At 42.7% G+C, this 16,520-nt stretch overlaps 1 protein-coding gene and 1 long non-coding RNA gene across 5 annotated transcripts in view; one reads left to right on the plus strand and one right to left on the minus strand.

The window, feature by feature from the left end:
• Positions 1-16,520, plus strand: part of LOC134731718 (uncharacterized) — an 82,099-nt gene that overhangs the window by 28,489 nt on the left and 37,090 nt on the right. The window contains exon 5 of one of the 3 annotated variants that reach the window (XR_010114218.1): positions 8,914-9,683. The exons of the other annotated variants lie outside the window; for them this stretch is intronic. This is a non-coding gene — a long non-coding RNA (uncharacterized lncRNA). Of the gene's footprint in view, positions 1-8,913; positions 9,684-16,520 lie in introns of those variants that run through there. 3 annotated transcript variants of the gene reach the window in all.
• Positions 1-16,520, minus strand: part of ITFG1 (integrin alpha FG-GAP repeat containing 1) — a 305,320-nt gene that overhangs the window by 15,919 nt on the left and 272,881 nt on the right. The gene's annotated exons all lie outside the window — the stretch shown is intronic.

Below are 16,520 nucleotides of genomic sequence, written 5' to 3' on the forward strand. Positions count from 1 at the left end.
GTCCCTCCCCCCTCCCCCACCCCACAACAGTCCCCGGAGTGTGATGTTCCCCTTCCTGTGTCCATGAGTTCTCATTGTTCAGTTCCCACCTATGAGTGAGAACATGCGGTGTTTGGTTTTTTGTCCTTGCGATAGTTTACTGAGAATGATGGTTTCCAGTTTCATCCATGTCCCTACAAAGGACACGAACTCATTTTTTATGGCTGCATAGTATTCCATGGTGTATGTGTGCCACATTTTCTTAATCCAGTCTATCGTTGTTGGACATTTGGGTTGGTTCCAACTCTTTGCTATTGTGAATAGTGCCGCAATAAACATACGTGTGCATGTGTCTTTATAGCAGCATGATTTATAGTCCTTTGGGTATATACCCAGTAATGGGATGACTGGGTCAAATGGTATTTCTAGTTCGAGATCCCTGAGGAATCGCCACACTGACTTCCACAATGGTTGAACTAGTTTACAGTCCCACCAACAGTGTAAAAGTGTTCCTATTTCTCCACATCCTCTCCAGCACCTGTTGTTTCCTGATTTTTTAATGATGGCCATTCTAACTGGTGTGAGATGGTATCTCACTGTGGTTTTGATTTGCATTTCTCTGATGGCCAGTGATGATGAGCATTTCTTCATGTGTTTTTTGGCTTCATAAATGTCTTCTTTTGAGAAGTGTCTGTTCATGTCCTTTGCCCACTTTTTGATGGGGTTGTTTGTTCTTTTCTTGTAAATTTGTTTGAGTTCATTGTAGATTCTGGATATTAGCCCTTTGTCAGATGAGTAGGTTGCAAAAATTTTCTCCCATTCTGTAGGTTGCCTGTTCACTCTGATGGTAGTTTCTTTTGCTGTGCAGAAGCTCTTTAGTTTAATGAGATCCCATTTGTCGATTTTGGCTTTTGTTGCCATTGCTTTTGGTGTTTTAGACATGAAGTCCTTGCCCACGCCTATGTCCTGAATGGTATTGCCTAGGTTTTCTTGTAGGATTTTAATGGTTTTAGGTCTAACATATAAGTCTTTAATCCATCTTGAATTAATTTTTGTATAAGGTGTAAGGAAGGGATCCAGTTTCAGCTTTCTACATATGGCTAGCCAGTTTTCCCAGCACCATTTATTAAATAGGGAATCCTTTCCCCATTTCTTGTTTTTGTCAGGTTTGTCAAAGATCAGATAGTTGTAGATATGCGGCATCATTTCTGAGGGCTCTGTTCTGTTCCATTGATCTATGTCTCTGTTGTGGTACCAGTACCATGCTGTTTTGGTTACTGTAGCCTTGTAGTATAGTTTAAAGTCAGGTAGCGTGATGCCTCCAGCTTTGTTCTTTTGGCTTAGGATTGACTTGGTGATGCGGGCTCTTTTTTGGTTCCATATGAACTTTAAAGTAGTTTTTTCCAATTCCGTGAAGAAAGTCATTGGTAGCTTGATGGGGATGGCATTGAATCTATAAATTACCTTGGGCAGTATGGCCATTTTCACGATATTGATTCTTCCAACCCATGAGCATGGAATGTTCTTCCATTTGTTTGTATCCTCTTTTATTTCATTGAGCAGTGGTTTGTAGTTCTCCTTGAAGAGGTCCTTCACATCCCTTGTAAGTTGGATTCCTACGTATTTTATTCTCTTTGAAGCAATTGTGAATGGGAGTTCACTCATGATTTGGCTCTCTGTTTGTCTGTTATTGGTGTACAAGAATGCTTGTGATTTTTGTACATTAATTTTGTATCCTGAGACTTTGCTGAAGTTGCTAATCAGCTTAAGGAGATTTTGGGCTGAGACAATGGGGTTTTCTAGATATACAATCATGTCATCTGCAAACAGGGACAATTTGACTTCCTCTTTTCCTAATTGAATACCCTTTATTTCCTTCTCCTGCCTGATTGCTCTGGCCAGAACTTCCAGCACTATGTTGAATAGGAGCGGTGAGAGAGGGCATCCCTGTCTTGTGCCAGTTTTCAGAGGGAATGCTTCCAGTTTCTGCCCATTCAGTATGATATTGGCTGTGGGTTTGTCGTAGATAGCTCTTATTATTTTGAGATACGTCCCATCAATACCTAATTTATTGAGAGTTTTTAGCATGAAGGGTTGTTGAATTTTGTCAAAGGCCTTTTCTGCATCTATTGAGATAATCATGTGGTTTTTTTCTTTGGTTCTGTTTATATGCTGGATTACATTTATTGATTTGCGTATGTTGAACCAGCCTTGCATCCCAGGGATGAAGCCCACTTGATTATGGTGGATAAGCTTTTTGATGTGCTGCTGGATTCGGTTTGCCAGTATTTTATTGAGGATTTTTGCATCAATGTTCATCAAGGATATTGGTCTGAAATTCTCTTTTTTGGTTATGTCTCTGCCAGGCTTTGGTATCAGGACGATGCTGGCTTCGTAAAATGTGTTAGGGAGGATTCCCTCTTTTTCTATCGATTGGAATAGTTTCAGAAGGAATGGTACCAGTTCCTCCTTGTACCTCTGGTAGAATTCAGCTGTGAATCCATCAGGTCCTGGACTCTTTTTGGTTGGTAAGCTATTGATTATTGCCACAATTTCAGAAGCTGTTATTGGTCTATTCAGAGATTCAACTTCTTCCTGGTTTAGTCTTGGGAGGGTGTATTTGTCGAGGAATTTATCCATTTCTTCTAGATTTTCTAGTTTATTTGCATAGAGGTGTTTGTAGTATTCTCTGATGGTAGATTGTATTTCTGTGGGATTGGTGGTGATATCCCCTTTTTCGTTTTTTATTGCATCTATTTGATTCTTCTCTCTTTTCTTCTTTATTAGTCTTGCTAGCGGTCTATCAATTTTGTTGATCTTTTCAAAAAAACAGCTCCTGGATTCATTAATTTTTTGAAGGGTTTTTTGTGTCTCTATTTCCTTCAGTTCTGCTCTGATTTTAGTTATTTCTAGCCTTCTGCTAGCTTTTGAATGTGTTTGCTCTTGCTTTTCTAGTTCTTTTAATTGTGATGTTAGGGTGTCAATTTTGGATCTTTCCTGCTTTCTCTTGTGGGCATTTAGTGCTATAAATTTCCCTCTACACACTGCTTTGAACGTGTCCCAGAGATTCTGGTATGTTGTGTCTTTGTTCTCGTTGGTTTCAAAGAACATCTTTATTTCTGCCTTCATTTCATTATGTACCCAATAGTCATTCAGGAGCAGGTTGTTCAGTTTCCATGTAGTTGAGCGGTTTTGAGTGAGTTTCTTCATCCTGAGTTCTAGTTTGATTGCACTGTGGTCTGAGAGACAGTTTGTTATAATTTCTGTTCTTTTACATTTGCTGAGGAGAGCTTTACTTCCAACTATGTGGTCAATTTTGGAATAGGTGTGGTGTGGTGCTGAAAAAAATGTATATTCTGTTGACTTGGGGTGGAGAGTTCTGTAGATGTCTATTAGGTCCACTTTATGTAGAGCTGAGTTCAATTCCTGGATATCCTTGTTAACTTTCTGTCTCGTTGATCTGTCTAATGTTGACAGTGGGGTGTTAAAATCTGCCATTATTATTGTGTTGGAGTTTAAGTCCCTTTGTAGGTCACTGAGGACTTGCTTTATGAATCTGGGTGCTCTCAAGTTCCTTATGGTATAAAATTAGGTTGCTGATCTGAGATCTTCGTTTTTTTAACATTGCATTTATAGCCATAAAGTCCCTCTGAGTACTGCTTTTGCTTCATCCAATATGTTTGGTTTTGTTTGTGTTTTGTTTTTAGTTATCTCAAGATATGTTTTAGTTTTGCTGATATATGTCTTATCTTCCTTAAGTTAGCCATTCATGCAAAGTAGTGGCTGGATTACCTAAATACTCAGAGAGAATATAAAACATATGAATAGTTTTGTATCTGCTTGCTAATGAATATTTATTTCATTAATGTCTTTATTTGCACAGAATTTGGTTAGAGATTTTCTTTTATTCTACTGGTAGTAAGGAAAGTAGTTACCAATGCTTGGTAACTACATTCTTTGATGGCTACAGTTATTGCCAAAAGAACCTAAGACTTATATATAACTAACTTGACTTAGGTTAGTCCCCAACACTCCGAAATGTATAATTCCAGCATAGACTGCCAATCTCTGAACTCTAGGCTCTCATATCAAACTAAATGCTAAACATCAATATTTTCATGTCTAACACATATTACCAAGTTAATATATTCAAAACATAATCCCCGGGCCTGGGTGTGGTGGATCACACCTGTAATCCCAGCACTTTGGGAGGCTGAGGCGGGTAGATCACCTGAGGTCAGGAGTTTGAGACCAGCCTGGCCAATACAACAAAACCCTGTCTCTGCTAAAAGGTACAAAAAAATTAGCCAGGCGTGGTGGCGCATGCCTGTAGTCCAACTACTTGGGAGGCTGTGGCAGGAAAATCGCTTGAACCCGGAAGGCGCAGGTTGCAGTGAGCCATGATCGTGCCACTGCACTCTAGCCTGGCCAACAGAGTGAGACACCATTTCAAAACAAAACAACAACAACAAAAAAACCCCATAATCCCTGATTTTATTCCCCCTACCTGCTCCATCTCAGTTATGGCCATTCCAACTTTCCAGTTAGTCATGCCAGCAACCCTATATAGTTATAGTTACAGGCCTCTCTTTTTCTTATACCCTATATTCAATCTGCCAAGACATTGAATAAATATCCACAATTTAAAATATATACAAACTCTAGACACTCATTTCTATTTCCACTGCTATCACCTTGGTCCAAGCCACCACCAGCTTTTGCCTGAATTATTCTTATTATTTACCCCAAATAGGTATGTTCCTAAACTGAAGTATTTTAATAGCTTCTAGTTGGTTTCCTTGCTTTAACTGTTGTTCCTCCTAGTCTGCAGTTTCAGTCAGAATACAATCTTGTCCTATGTCCTACTTAGTGTACACTCTCCACCTCCCATTTAACTGTGTCTTTGTTTTCTACTCTGTAACCTCCCTCTTTCATTCTGCTGCAACTTACTGGCCTCTTCACTGTTCCTTGGAAATTCTAGGAGTGCTTATATATTAGGGCCTTTGCACCGGCTTTCTTCTTTGCCTGGAATAGCCTTCCAAAGATAAACTACATGTCTAACTCCCTCCTTCAAATCCTTGTTCAAATGATATGTTCTCAGAGAGGCTTGCTCTGAAAATCCTACATACAATCGAAGACCCTCTTGCCCAGCAATCCCAATCCCTTTTACTCTGCTTTGTTCCCTCTTCCTCCCACCCACAGTACTTAACACTGCTTAACACTAGACAGTATTAAATAACTTAGTATGCCTATTGTCTGTCTTCCCCCACTAGAATGCAATCTCTTTGAGGGCTGAGATTTGAGTCTGTTTTATTCACTTCTATATTTTAAGAGCCTAGAACGGGCCTGGCATATATTAGCCACTCAATATTTTTTTGTTAAACTAATAAATAATTGAAAGAAAAGTTAATCCTCCAAATGTGTCAGACCTAACACTTGTAACATATTCTAACTGAAATATGGTATTAGACAACAAAAAGTACTATATCAATTTATACCACATAAATGTTAGCACATCACGATTGTCTACCCAAAGGTAAAGTATCTGTGATAAGTTTTTAATATTTTATAATAAATACATTAAAGGCATTTGTGATATCAGACACTCCAACCACCAGATTCAAATGCCTGTGTGCTTTTGTCCAGGCTTGCATTATAGTCTGATTTTCCAATATACTTCAAGTACATGTTATTTATGTAATTTTTAAAAAATAACAGTTTTCGCTGGGCGCAATGGCTCACGCCTATAATCTCAGCACTTTGGGAGGCTGAGGTGGGCGGATGACTTGAGGTCAGGAGTTCGAGACCAGCCTGACCAATATGGTGAAACACCACCTCTACTAAAAATACAAAATTAGCTGGGCATGGTGGCACATGCCTGTAATCCCAGCTACTTGGGAGGCTGAGGCAGGAGAATCACTTGAACCAGGGAGGTGGAGGTTGTAGTGAGCTGAGATTGTACCACTGCATTCCAGCCTGGACAACAAGAGCGAAACTGTCTCAAAAAACAAAACAAAACAAAAAACAAAAACAAAAAAGTTTTCAAGGTTGCTTTGTTCTTATTCTCCATGAGAATACGATACTGACATGCAACTTTGATTAATGTCATTCAGATTATGTTGTAATTTAGGATCCTGAATTAATTAACAATGCAGTATAGGAGATAAATTACATTGTAATAATTCTCATGCATTCTATTTTTAGGCAAGATATTGAAGCCAACTTTGCTGTCTACAAACTAGATATGAAGTACTAGATTCTAGCGCTAGAATACTCTAGCTCTGACATCTATTTGTCAAAAATAGAACTTAAATAATATATACACACTGATATAACAGGTAGGAAGAGTAAAAGGGGAAGACTCGCTAGCTGAAGAAAAAAGTCACTGAAACCTTTCTTGGTATGTGAACATGAGTGTGTGTGCGTGCATGTGTTTTTCTCTGAGTCAACATGACACTGAATTCTATTTCTCTGAAAGGTTTTTATTATTTTTTTTTAGACAGAGTCTTGCTCTGTCTTGCCCAGGCTGGAGTACAGTGGTACGATCTCGGCTCACTGCAGCCTCCGCCTCCCAGGTTCAAGCAATTCTCTTGCCTCAGCCTCCTGAGTAGCAGGGATTAGAGGCGTACACCACCACGTCCAGCTAATTTTGTATTTTTAGTAAAGACAGGGTTTCACCATGTTGGCCAGGCTGGTCTCGAATTCCTGACCTCAGGTGATCCACCCGCCTCGGCCTCCCAAAGTGCTGGGATTACAGGCATGAGCCACCGCGCCCGGCCTCTCTGAAAGGTTTTAAACTACAAGGAATTTTCATCTAACGGTAATACCTACAACTCTTCTGGCACTGCCCTGAGTCAAGGAAAAATGGTATCTCGATGAAAATAAGATATAAGATAAAAGGACACATTCAGATAATCAATATTTTGTGTAACTCAAAGAGAAAATTGTTCCAAGAAGTTGTTAATCTCAAATTGATAGTAACAATATCTGAAACAATCTGTCATCTTATCTGATAATCATGGTATCTGAAACAATACTATATTGACATTAATTAAAATGGAGACAAAGAACACCAAAAGAGAATAAAGTATAAAAATTAGAATATTTTCTGTAAGAAATAATAAAAGATTTGACAGGTTTTGAATGATTATAATGTGCCAAAATCTGCGGCAAGTACTTCTTGTGTACTATTTCAACTATTCTTAACAATAATTGTATGAGGGTAGATAATATTATTATCTCTATCATGAGGAAATTTAAGAAAATTTAAAACTTAAGTTTTAATTTTAATTAAATTAATTATATTAATACATAAATTATTTAATTTAAATTTAAATTATTTTAATTTTAATTGAATAAGAAAAGTGAAGCTAAGACTTTGAAAGAAAAATATATTCACAGATAGCTTTAATATTATTTCATTACACACAGCTGGGATTTAATTTCAGCAGCCTAATTCCAAATCCCATGCCCTTTAGCCTTTATCATTATCCAAGATTTTGTCTTCAGAAGAAAAGGAAGTGCAATATTTGTCTTACTGCTCTATGAAAAGGACTTCCAATGACAAGAAGCAACCTCTCCAATGCCAGTTGCTCCTGTTACTCCTTGCCTCTCTATCCTATTTGTGGGGTTTTATGATACATGTTCTGGGAATCGGGAACATTGTATACCCAGTCAAAGATTCCAGCTACCATGGCATGTGTTGACTTTTGTGGCAATTTTTTGTGGTACAGTCTTGCTATGTGGCTCAGGTAGGAGTGCAGTGGTTAGTCACAGACGTGACTGTAGATCACTGCAGCCTAGAACTCAAGGGATTCTTCTACCTCAGCCTCCTGAGTAGCTGGGAGTACAGATGTGTGCCACTGTGCCTGGCTAATGTTTACAAGTCCAGGCTGTGCTTCATTGGTGTGTCTAAGCTCACTGAGCACACCTTGAGCTTTGGGAGGTTCCTACTGTAAACCTAAAGCTGGGCTGTTGATGCAGTTCTCTGGGGAATGAGCCTGGTTACTCTTGTTGATCTTTAATGAGGGATGCCAATTTGCTAAGGAAGAGTTTAATTCAGTTATATTCCTGCAGGGTAAGATTATGAAAAAGACACTGTGGCTATGGACTAGCCTGTGACCTACACTACTAAGCTGAAGTTCTCTGGCTCATTCCAGATAGTTCAAAGGGTTACACTTGGCAGAGTAAAAATTTCAGGACTATTCTCATTACTTATAGGGGAATTCTAAGAGAAACACCATGTTTTTGTTCCACCTGGTGTGACTGTTAAATTATATTTTTAAATAAGAAAATATGAACAAGAGTATCAGATAAAAGACAGTGTTTTTTTTGTGAGGAAGATATGTAATTTGGAGAATGGCAAGCTGGATAATAACAGGAATGGCAGAAGTTAAGAAGAGTGAAGCGAAGACCTTGAAAGAAAAATATATTCACAGATAGCTTTAATATTAAACATATGTCATTACATAGGGACTCTAACCTACAAATGATTTGGCCAGTGGCATTTCCTCTTACTAACTAGCATGTACATTTTAATGGCCTGTTTCTAATTTTCTAGCTGCCTAAGAGAATCATACATTTGTTAGATTGTCACATCTGCCTTGAGTCTTTCAACTATAAGTGACAGATATTTCCTAATCAATGTGTTCTTTGCCCATTAGGTGACTGATATGTTATTCTTCTTTCTGGTAGCAGGATGGGATGGAGAAAGAGACTGTGCTCCAAGTATTGATATGTTTGTTTTCTCATCCCAAAATTATCAGAGTAATCAATATTCTATTAAAGTCAATGGTTCAAGCCTTTTTTGATAAGTGATAAAATTAACAATTAAAAAATACACTATCACTTGCCTTCCTTTGCTGCTAGTCTAATTGCATTGCTAATAGGGTTTCTCATACATCTTCTTCTTCTTCTTTTTTTTTTTTTAAACAGAGATGGGGTCTTGCTCTGTTACCCAGGCTGGAGTGCCTATGATCACACCATAGCTTACTGCAACCTCGAACTCCTGGGCTCAAGTGATCCTCTCGCCTCATCCTCCAGAGTAGCTGGGAGTATAGGCACATGGCATCATATCTGGCTAATTTATTTTTATTTTTTAAAATTTTTAAGAGAAGGGGTCTCACTGTCTTGCCCAGGCTGGTTTCAAGCTCTGGGTTACAAGTGATCCTCCCATCTCAGCCTCCTGAGTAGCTGGGATTACAGGTGTGAGCCACATCACCAGGCTGATATATCTATTAAAATCTTCCCAGCTATACAATTATCATACTCCCTTGTTTCTAAATGCCAACTTGGGGTAATAATTTTTGTTATTTAATGTGATGAGACTCATTATAAATGTATATCAAATCAGATGGTCTAGCCAGAAAAAAGGCTAGCAATTAAATTGGAGTTTATGGTCTACTCTGATAATGTGATTATTTCCTTGATATGTTTAAATATGTACAAAAAAGGTGTTCCATGTATCAAACTGACTGACATGTAAACTTTTAGAAAAGAGTATGTATATTAGATGCCGCATATACATATTATAATTCTATAAGACATCAATTAAAAAATATAAGGTGATTTTAATGACTTTTTATTTAAATATTTGTTTTGATCTGAGAACCCAATGCCCTGAATATTCTGGATAACAGAAGATCATAGTTGTTTTACTAATTTCCAGTAATATCCCAGGGACCACCTTTTAAATAAAAATTATCAACTAGGCCTTCCTTCCTTCCTTCCTTCCTTTCTTTCTTTCTCTCTCTCTCTCTCTCTCTTTCTCTCTTTCTCTCTTTCTTTCCCTCTCTGGCCCAGGCTACAATCTACTCGGCTTGCTGCTGCCTGGGACTGCCGGCACGCGCCACCGCTGCCTGCCTTTTCTCCTTTGGATGCAGGCACGCGTTCGCCATCTTGGCCACGCTGGTCGCCAGCTCCTGACGCCGAGTGCTCTGCCCGCCTCAGCCTCCCGAGGTACTGGGACTACAGACGGAGTCTCGCTTACCCAGTGCTCGGTGTTGCCCGGGCTGGAGTGCGGTGGCGTGGTCTGGCCTCGCGGCAGCCTCTACCCCCCGGCCGCCTGCCTTGGCCTGCCAGGGTGCTGGGATTGCAGCCCCTGCCCGGCCGCCACCCCATCTGGAAGGTGGGGAGCGCCTCTGCCCGGCCGCCCCGTCTGGGAGGTGGGGAGCGCCTCTGCCCGGCCGCCCCGTCTGGGAGGTGAGGAGCGTCTCTGCCCGGCCACCCACCGTCTGGGAAGTGAGGAGCGCCCCTGCCCGGCCACCCACCGTCTGGGAAGTGAGGAGCGCCTCTGCCCGGCCGCCCCGTCCGGGAAGTGAGGAGCGCCTCTGCCCGGCCGCCCCGTCCGGGAAGAAGTGAGGAGCGCCTCTGCCCGGCCGCCCCGTCCGGGAAGAAGTGAGGAGCGCCTCTGCCCGGCCGCCCCGTCCGGGAAGAAGTGAGGAGCGCCTCTGCCCGGCCGCCCCGTCCGGGAAGAAGTGAGGAGCGCCTCTGCCCGGCCGCCCCGTCCGGGAAGAAGTGAGCGCCTCTGCCCGGCCGCCCCGTCCGGGAAGAAGTGAGGAGCGCCTCTGCCCGGCCGCCCCGTCTGGGAAGTGAGGAGCGCCTCTGCCCGGCCGCCCCGTCCGGGAAGAAATGAGGAGCGCCTCTGCCCGGGCGCCCCGTCCGGGAAGAAGTGAGGAGTGCCTCTGCCCGGCCGCCCCATCCGGGAAGAAGTGAGGAGCGCCTCTGCCCGGCCACCCATCGTCTGGGAAGTGAGGAGCGCCTCTGCCCGGCCACCCACCGTCTGGGAAGTGAGGAGCGCCTCTGCCCGGCCAACCACCGTCTGGGAAGTGAGGAGCGCCTCTGCCCGGCCAACCACCGTCTGGGAAGTGAGGAGCGCCTCTGCCCGGCCAACCACCGTCTGGGAAGTGAGAAGCGCCTCTGCCCGGCCACCCACCGTCTGGGAAGTGAGGAGCGCCTCTGCCCGGCCACCCACCGTCTGGGAAGTGAGGAGCGCCTCTGCCCGGCCGCCCCGTCTGGGAAGTGAGGAGCGCCTCTGCCCGGCCGCCCCGTCTGGGAAGTGAGGAGCGCCTCTGCCCGGCCGCCCCGTCTGGGAAGTGAGGAGCGCCTCTGCCCGGCCACCCATCGTCTGGGAAGTGAGGAGCGCCTCTGCCCGGCCACCCATCGTCTGGGAAGTGAGGAGCGCCTCTGCCCGGCCGCCCCGTCTGGGAAGTGAGGAGCGCCTCTGCCCGGCCACCCATCGTCTGGGAAGTGAGGAGCGCCTCTGCCCGGCCTCCCATCGTCTGGGAGGTGAGGAGCGCCTCTGCCCGGCCTCCCATCGTCTGGGAGGAAGTGAGGAGCGCCTCTGCCCAGCCGCCCCGTCCGGGAAGAAGTGAGGAGCGCCTCTGCCCGGCCGCCCCGTCCGTGAAGAAGTGAGGAGCGCCTCTGCCCGGCCGCCCCGTCAGGGAAGAAGTGAGGAGCGCCTCTGCCCGGCCGCCCCGTCCGGGAAGAAGTGAGGAGCGCCTCTGCCCGGCCGCCCCGTCTGGGAAGTGAGGAGCGCCTCTGCCCGGCCGCCCCGTCCGGGAAGAAATGAGCGCCTCTGCCCGGGCGCCCCATCCGGGAAGAAGTGAGGAGCGCCTCTGCCCGGCCGCCCCATCTGGGAAGAAGTGAGGAGCGCCTCTGCCCGGCCACCCATCGTCTGGGAAGTGAGGAGCGCCTCTGCCCGGCCACCCACCGTCTGGGAAGTGAGGAGCGCCTCTGCCCGGCCGCCCGTCCGGGAAGAAGTGAGGAGCGCCTCTGCCCGGCCACCCCGTCCGTGAAGAAGTGAGGAGCGCCTCTGCCCGGCCGCCCCGTCCGGGAAGAAGTGAGGAGCGCCTCTGCCCGGCCGCCCCGTCTGGGAGGTGAGGAGCGCCTCTGCCCGGCCACCCATCGTCTGGGAGGTGAGGAGCGCCTCTGCCCGGCCACCCATCGTCTGGAAAGTGAGGAGCGCCTCTACCCGGCTGCCCCATCTGGGAAGTGAGGAGTGCCTCTGCCCGGCCACCCATCGTCTGGGAGGTGAGGAGCGCCTCTGCCCGGCCGCCCATCGTCTGGGAAGTGAGGAGCGCCTCTGCCCGGCCACCCATCGTCTGGGAAGTGGGGAGCGCCTCTGCCCGACCACCCATCGTCTGGGAAGTGAGGAGCGCCTCTGCCCGGCCACCTATCGTCTGGGAAGAAGTGAGGAGCGTCTCTGCCTGGCTGCCCCGTCTGGGAAGTGAGGAGCCCCTCTGCCCGGCCGCCCCGTGTCTGGGTAGAAGTGAGGAGCTCCTCTGCCTGGCCGCTCCGTCTGGGAGGTCTACCACGGAGGCCAGAAGCAATGTGGGAGCTGGACGTGGTGGCTCACACCTGTGGTCCCGGCACTCTGGGGGGCGAGGCGGGTTGATCACTTCGGGCTAGGAGTTCGAGACCAGTCTGGCCAACTTGGCGAAACATGAAGAATACAACAGACAAACCAACCAACCAACTCAGTGACAACAAAACAGGTCTACCCTGGAGTCATACTCTAATTTTTTCTATTTTCCTCCCTTTCTGATCCTTTATCCCACTTTCTTTTTCTTCCTCTTCCTTCTCCCTCTTCTTTGTCAAATAGAGGATTGAGTTATTATCACTGATCCATATAAAGTCCCTCTCTCATTTATTTTAACTCCCACCCCCATTTCTATTCCCCGACTTCCCATGTGCAACCTTCCTAATATGTTTGATACGCATCTTTTTGTTTGTATGTATTTTTAGAAAATGTTTATTGTTTTTGTATGCAAAAAAATTAAAAAAAAAAAAAGATGCATACCAAAACTATAGTAAAAACAATGAAAGAAAAAAATCTTGACAACAAAAAAAACTACTCATTGTGTATAAGAAAACACATTGGCCCAATGGTGTGGCTCCCTCCTGTAATCCCAGCACTTTGGGAGCTTAAGGCACGAGTGCTTGAGGCCAGGAGTTCAAAACCAGCCTGGGCAATATAGTGAGACCGCATCTCTACAAAAAATTTTTAAAAATTAGCCAGATGTGGTGGTATCCACCTCATAACTACTTGAGAGGCTGAGGCAGGAGGATCACTTGAGCCCAGGAGTTTGAGGCTACAGTGAGCTATGATTGCACCACTATACTCCAGCATGGGCAACAGAACAAGACCTTGTCTCTATTTTTTTTTTTTTTTTCATTTTTCAGTGTTCTTAAGTTTAAAAAAAAAAAGAAAAAGAAATGTAAAGCTTTATTTTATGAGTCAGAGGACTTGATATTAAGTCTTAAGATTGTAATACTGCGCCTGCCAAGTTAATCTGCAGATTCAACAAATTCAAAAAAACAAAAACCCCCACTCCCAGATACCTTTTTGCAAAAATTGACAAGTTGATCTTAAAATTTATGTGGACCCAGAGTAGCCAAAATAATCTTGATAAATAACATATTTGGAGTACTCACACACTCGGATATCAAAACTTAGGGCAAAATTACAATTACAAGACAGGCATAAAGATAAGCGAAATAGAATTAAAAGTCCAGAAATAAACCCTTGTGTTTTGTAGTCAATTGATGTTTGGCAAAAGTGCCAAGACAATTCAAATGGGAAAGAATAGTCTCTTCAACAAATGGTTTTGGGACAAGTAAATATTGACCCCTTCTTTATGCAATATACAAAAGTTAAACTCAAAATGTATCAAACACCTAAATATAAGAATTAAAACTATAAAACTCTTAGAGGAAAATCTAAGGGTAAATCTTCACTACTTTGGGTTACACAAAGCCTTGTTGATGTGACAAGTCACAAAAGAAAAAACAGATGAACACCAAATACAAAAACACTTTTGCTGCAATTGATACCATCAGATTAGAATAACAACTCAGAATTGGAAAAATATTTGCAAATCATATATCTGATAAAATGTATCCAGAATGTGTAGAGAATTCTTTCAACCCAATAAAAAGAATACAAATACCCAATTTAAAAAAAAAAAAAAAAAAAAAAATTATCAACTAGGCTAGAATATTGGCCAAAGAAACCAAGTGATGAAATGTATTCCAGCAGTGATGATTTTTAACATTTAAATTAATTGCTGAAGTATTTAGCTAGCTATTTGGATAACTAATTCCTATATATAGAGTACAGTAATTGCTAAGAGACTATTTATTGTTAACAGGATAAACTTAATTGTACAATATCATATTATAATTTGACACCCAGAATTCAGAAGTGAAAGCAAAAAAGGACAAAATAGATTTTGAATGTAAAAAGACACCAAAAGATATTATGACTGAGAATAAAGATATTAACATTTAATTTTAAAATTTGGAGATGTTTTAGGCTGTAGTCACTTGACATTTAAGACACTTGTTAAATCATACAGCTTATCCTCTTACTTTTCTGTTTTAAAATTCACTGACTTTAATTAAATGGATGGTTACCCACATAGAAAAAAGAACATAGCAGCTGGGTCCTGCCTCATGGTAAAATCTTCTCCCAGCCTGTACGACTAAGGCACACCATTTTACTTGGACTTTGGGAAAATCTAGTTTCCAACGTGAGTGGATTTTGTGACAAAATTACAAATCCAAGACCTGTGTTACTTTAGTGTCACTATATAAATGCTCCTGGTTTTTAAACAGTCCTACTTAGTGCTCAGCATAAAGACAAGAAATAATACTACACATCTACAACCATCTGATCTTTGACAAACCTGACAAAAACAAGAAATGGGGAAAGGATTCCCTATTTAATAAATGGTGCTGGGAAAACTGGCTAGCCATATGTGTAGAAAGCTGAAACTGGATCCCTTCCTTATACCTTATACAAAAATTAATTCAAGATGGATTAAAGATTTAAATGTTAGACCTAAAACCATAAAAACCCTAGAAGAAAACCTAGGCAATACCATTCAGGACATAGCTATGGGCAAGGACTTCCTGTCTAAAACACCAAAAGCAATGGCAACAAAGGCCAAAATTGACAAATGGGATCTAATTAAACTAAAGAACTTCTGCACAGCAAAAGAAACTACCATCAGAGTGAACAGGCAACCTACAGAATGGGAGAAAATTTTTACAATCTACCCATCTGACAAAGGGCTAATATCCAGAATCTACAAAGAACTTAAACAAATTTACAAGAAAAAAAAACCCCATCAAAAAGTGGGTGAAGGATTTGAACAGACACTTCTCAAAAGAAGACATTTATACAGCCAACAGACACATGAAAAAATGCTCATCATCACTGGCCATCAGAGAAATGCAAATCAAAACCACAATGAGATACCATCTCACACCAGTTAGAATGGCGATCATTAAAAAGTCGGGAAACAACAGGTGCTGGAGAGGATGTGGACAATTAGGAACACTTTTACACTGTTGGTGGGACTGTAAACTAGTTCAACCATTGTGGAAGACAGTGTGGCGATTCCTCAAGGATCTAGAACTAGAAATACCATTTGACCCAGCCATCCCATTACTGGGTATATACCCAAAGGACTATAAATCATGCTGCTATAAAGACACATGCACACGTATGTTTATTGAGGCACTATTCACAATAGCAAAGACTTGGAACCAACCCAAATGTCCATCAATGATAGACTGGATAAAGAAAATGTGGCACATATACACCATGGAATACTATGCAGCCATAAAAAAGGATGAGTTCATGTCCTTTGTAGAGACATGGATGAAGCTGGAAACCATCATTCTCAGCAAACTATTGCAAGGACAAAAAACCAAACACTGCATGTTCTCACTCATAGGTGGGAATTGAACAATGAGAACACTTGGACACAGGAAGTGGGGGAACATCACACACTGGGGCCTGTTGTGGGGTAGGGTGAGTAGGGAGGGATGGCATTAGGAGATATACCTAATGTAAATGACGAGTTAATGGGTGCAGCACACCAACATGGCACATGTATACCTATGTAACAAACCTGAATGTTGTGCACATGTACCCTAGAACTTAAAGTATATTAAAAAAAAGATCAAGAGGGATTTTATTGTGAGGGGATTGAAATGTTCTAAAGCTGATTTACAGTAATGGGTGCACTGAGTAAAGTCACTAAAAATCATTGAATTGTACACTTAAGATGAATAATTTTTTGATATGTAAAATGTACCTTAATAAAGTTGTTTTTATTAAAAAAAATAAGATGTCTTCACTGAAAGCCATAATCCATGAGAGAAGTGGTTAATACCTTTCAAAAGTATGTGGTGGTACTAGGATCTCTAGAATGTGGCTCCAGAAAGAAAGATCTTAAATTACCCTAAGTGAATAGTACATGGGGAATTTGTGAGTCTCCATGCTCAAATGCTGAGTTCTTAGATTTTTGGAAGTTAGGATCATCACTGTTTATAGAAAACTTCTTAAAACGATGGTTGTCCTCTTTTCCTGAAAGTTGAGTTATGATTGTGAATAAAGGAATCCACTGACTGACTGTTACTCCTTTGGCATATTGTGAATTATGTCTGAACTCAGTTTATAGATAGCTCATAGGATGAAGTGATGAAATATGTGGTAGACAGAAAGAAGTTTCATTAAAAGAGGTGCTTAG

Source organism: Symphalangus syndactylus, chromosome 11, assembly GCF_028878055.3.
Source record: "Symphalangus syndactylus isolate Jambi chromosome 11, NHGRI_mSymSyn1-v2.1_pri, whole genome shotgun sequence".
Lineage (NCBI taxonomy): Eukaryota > Metazoa > Chordata > Mammalia > Primates > Hylobatidae > Symphalangus > Symphalangus syndactylus.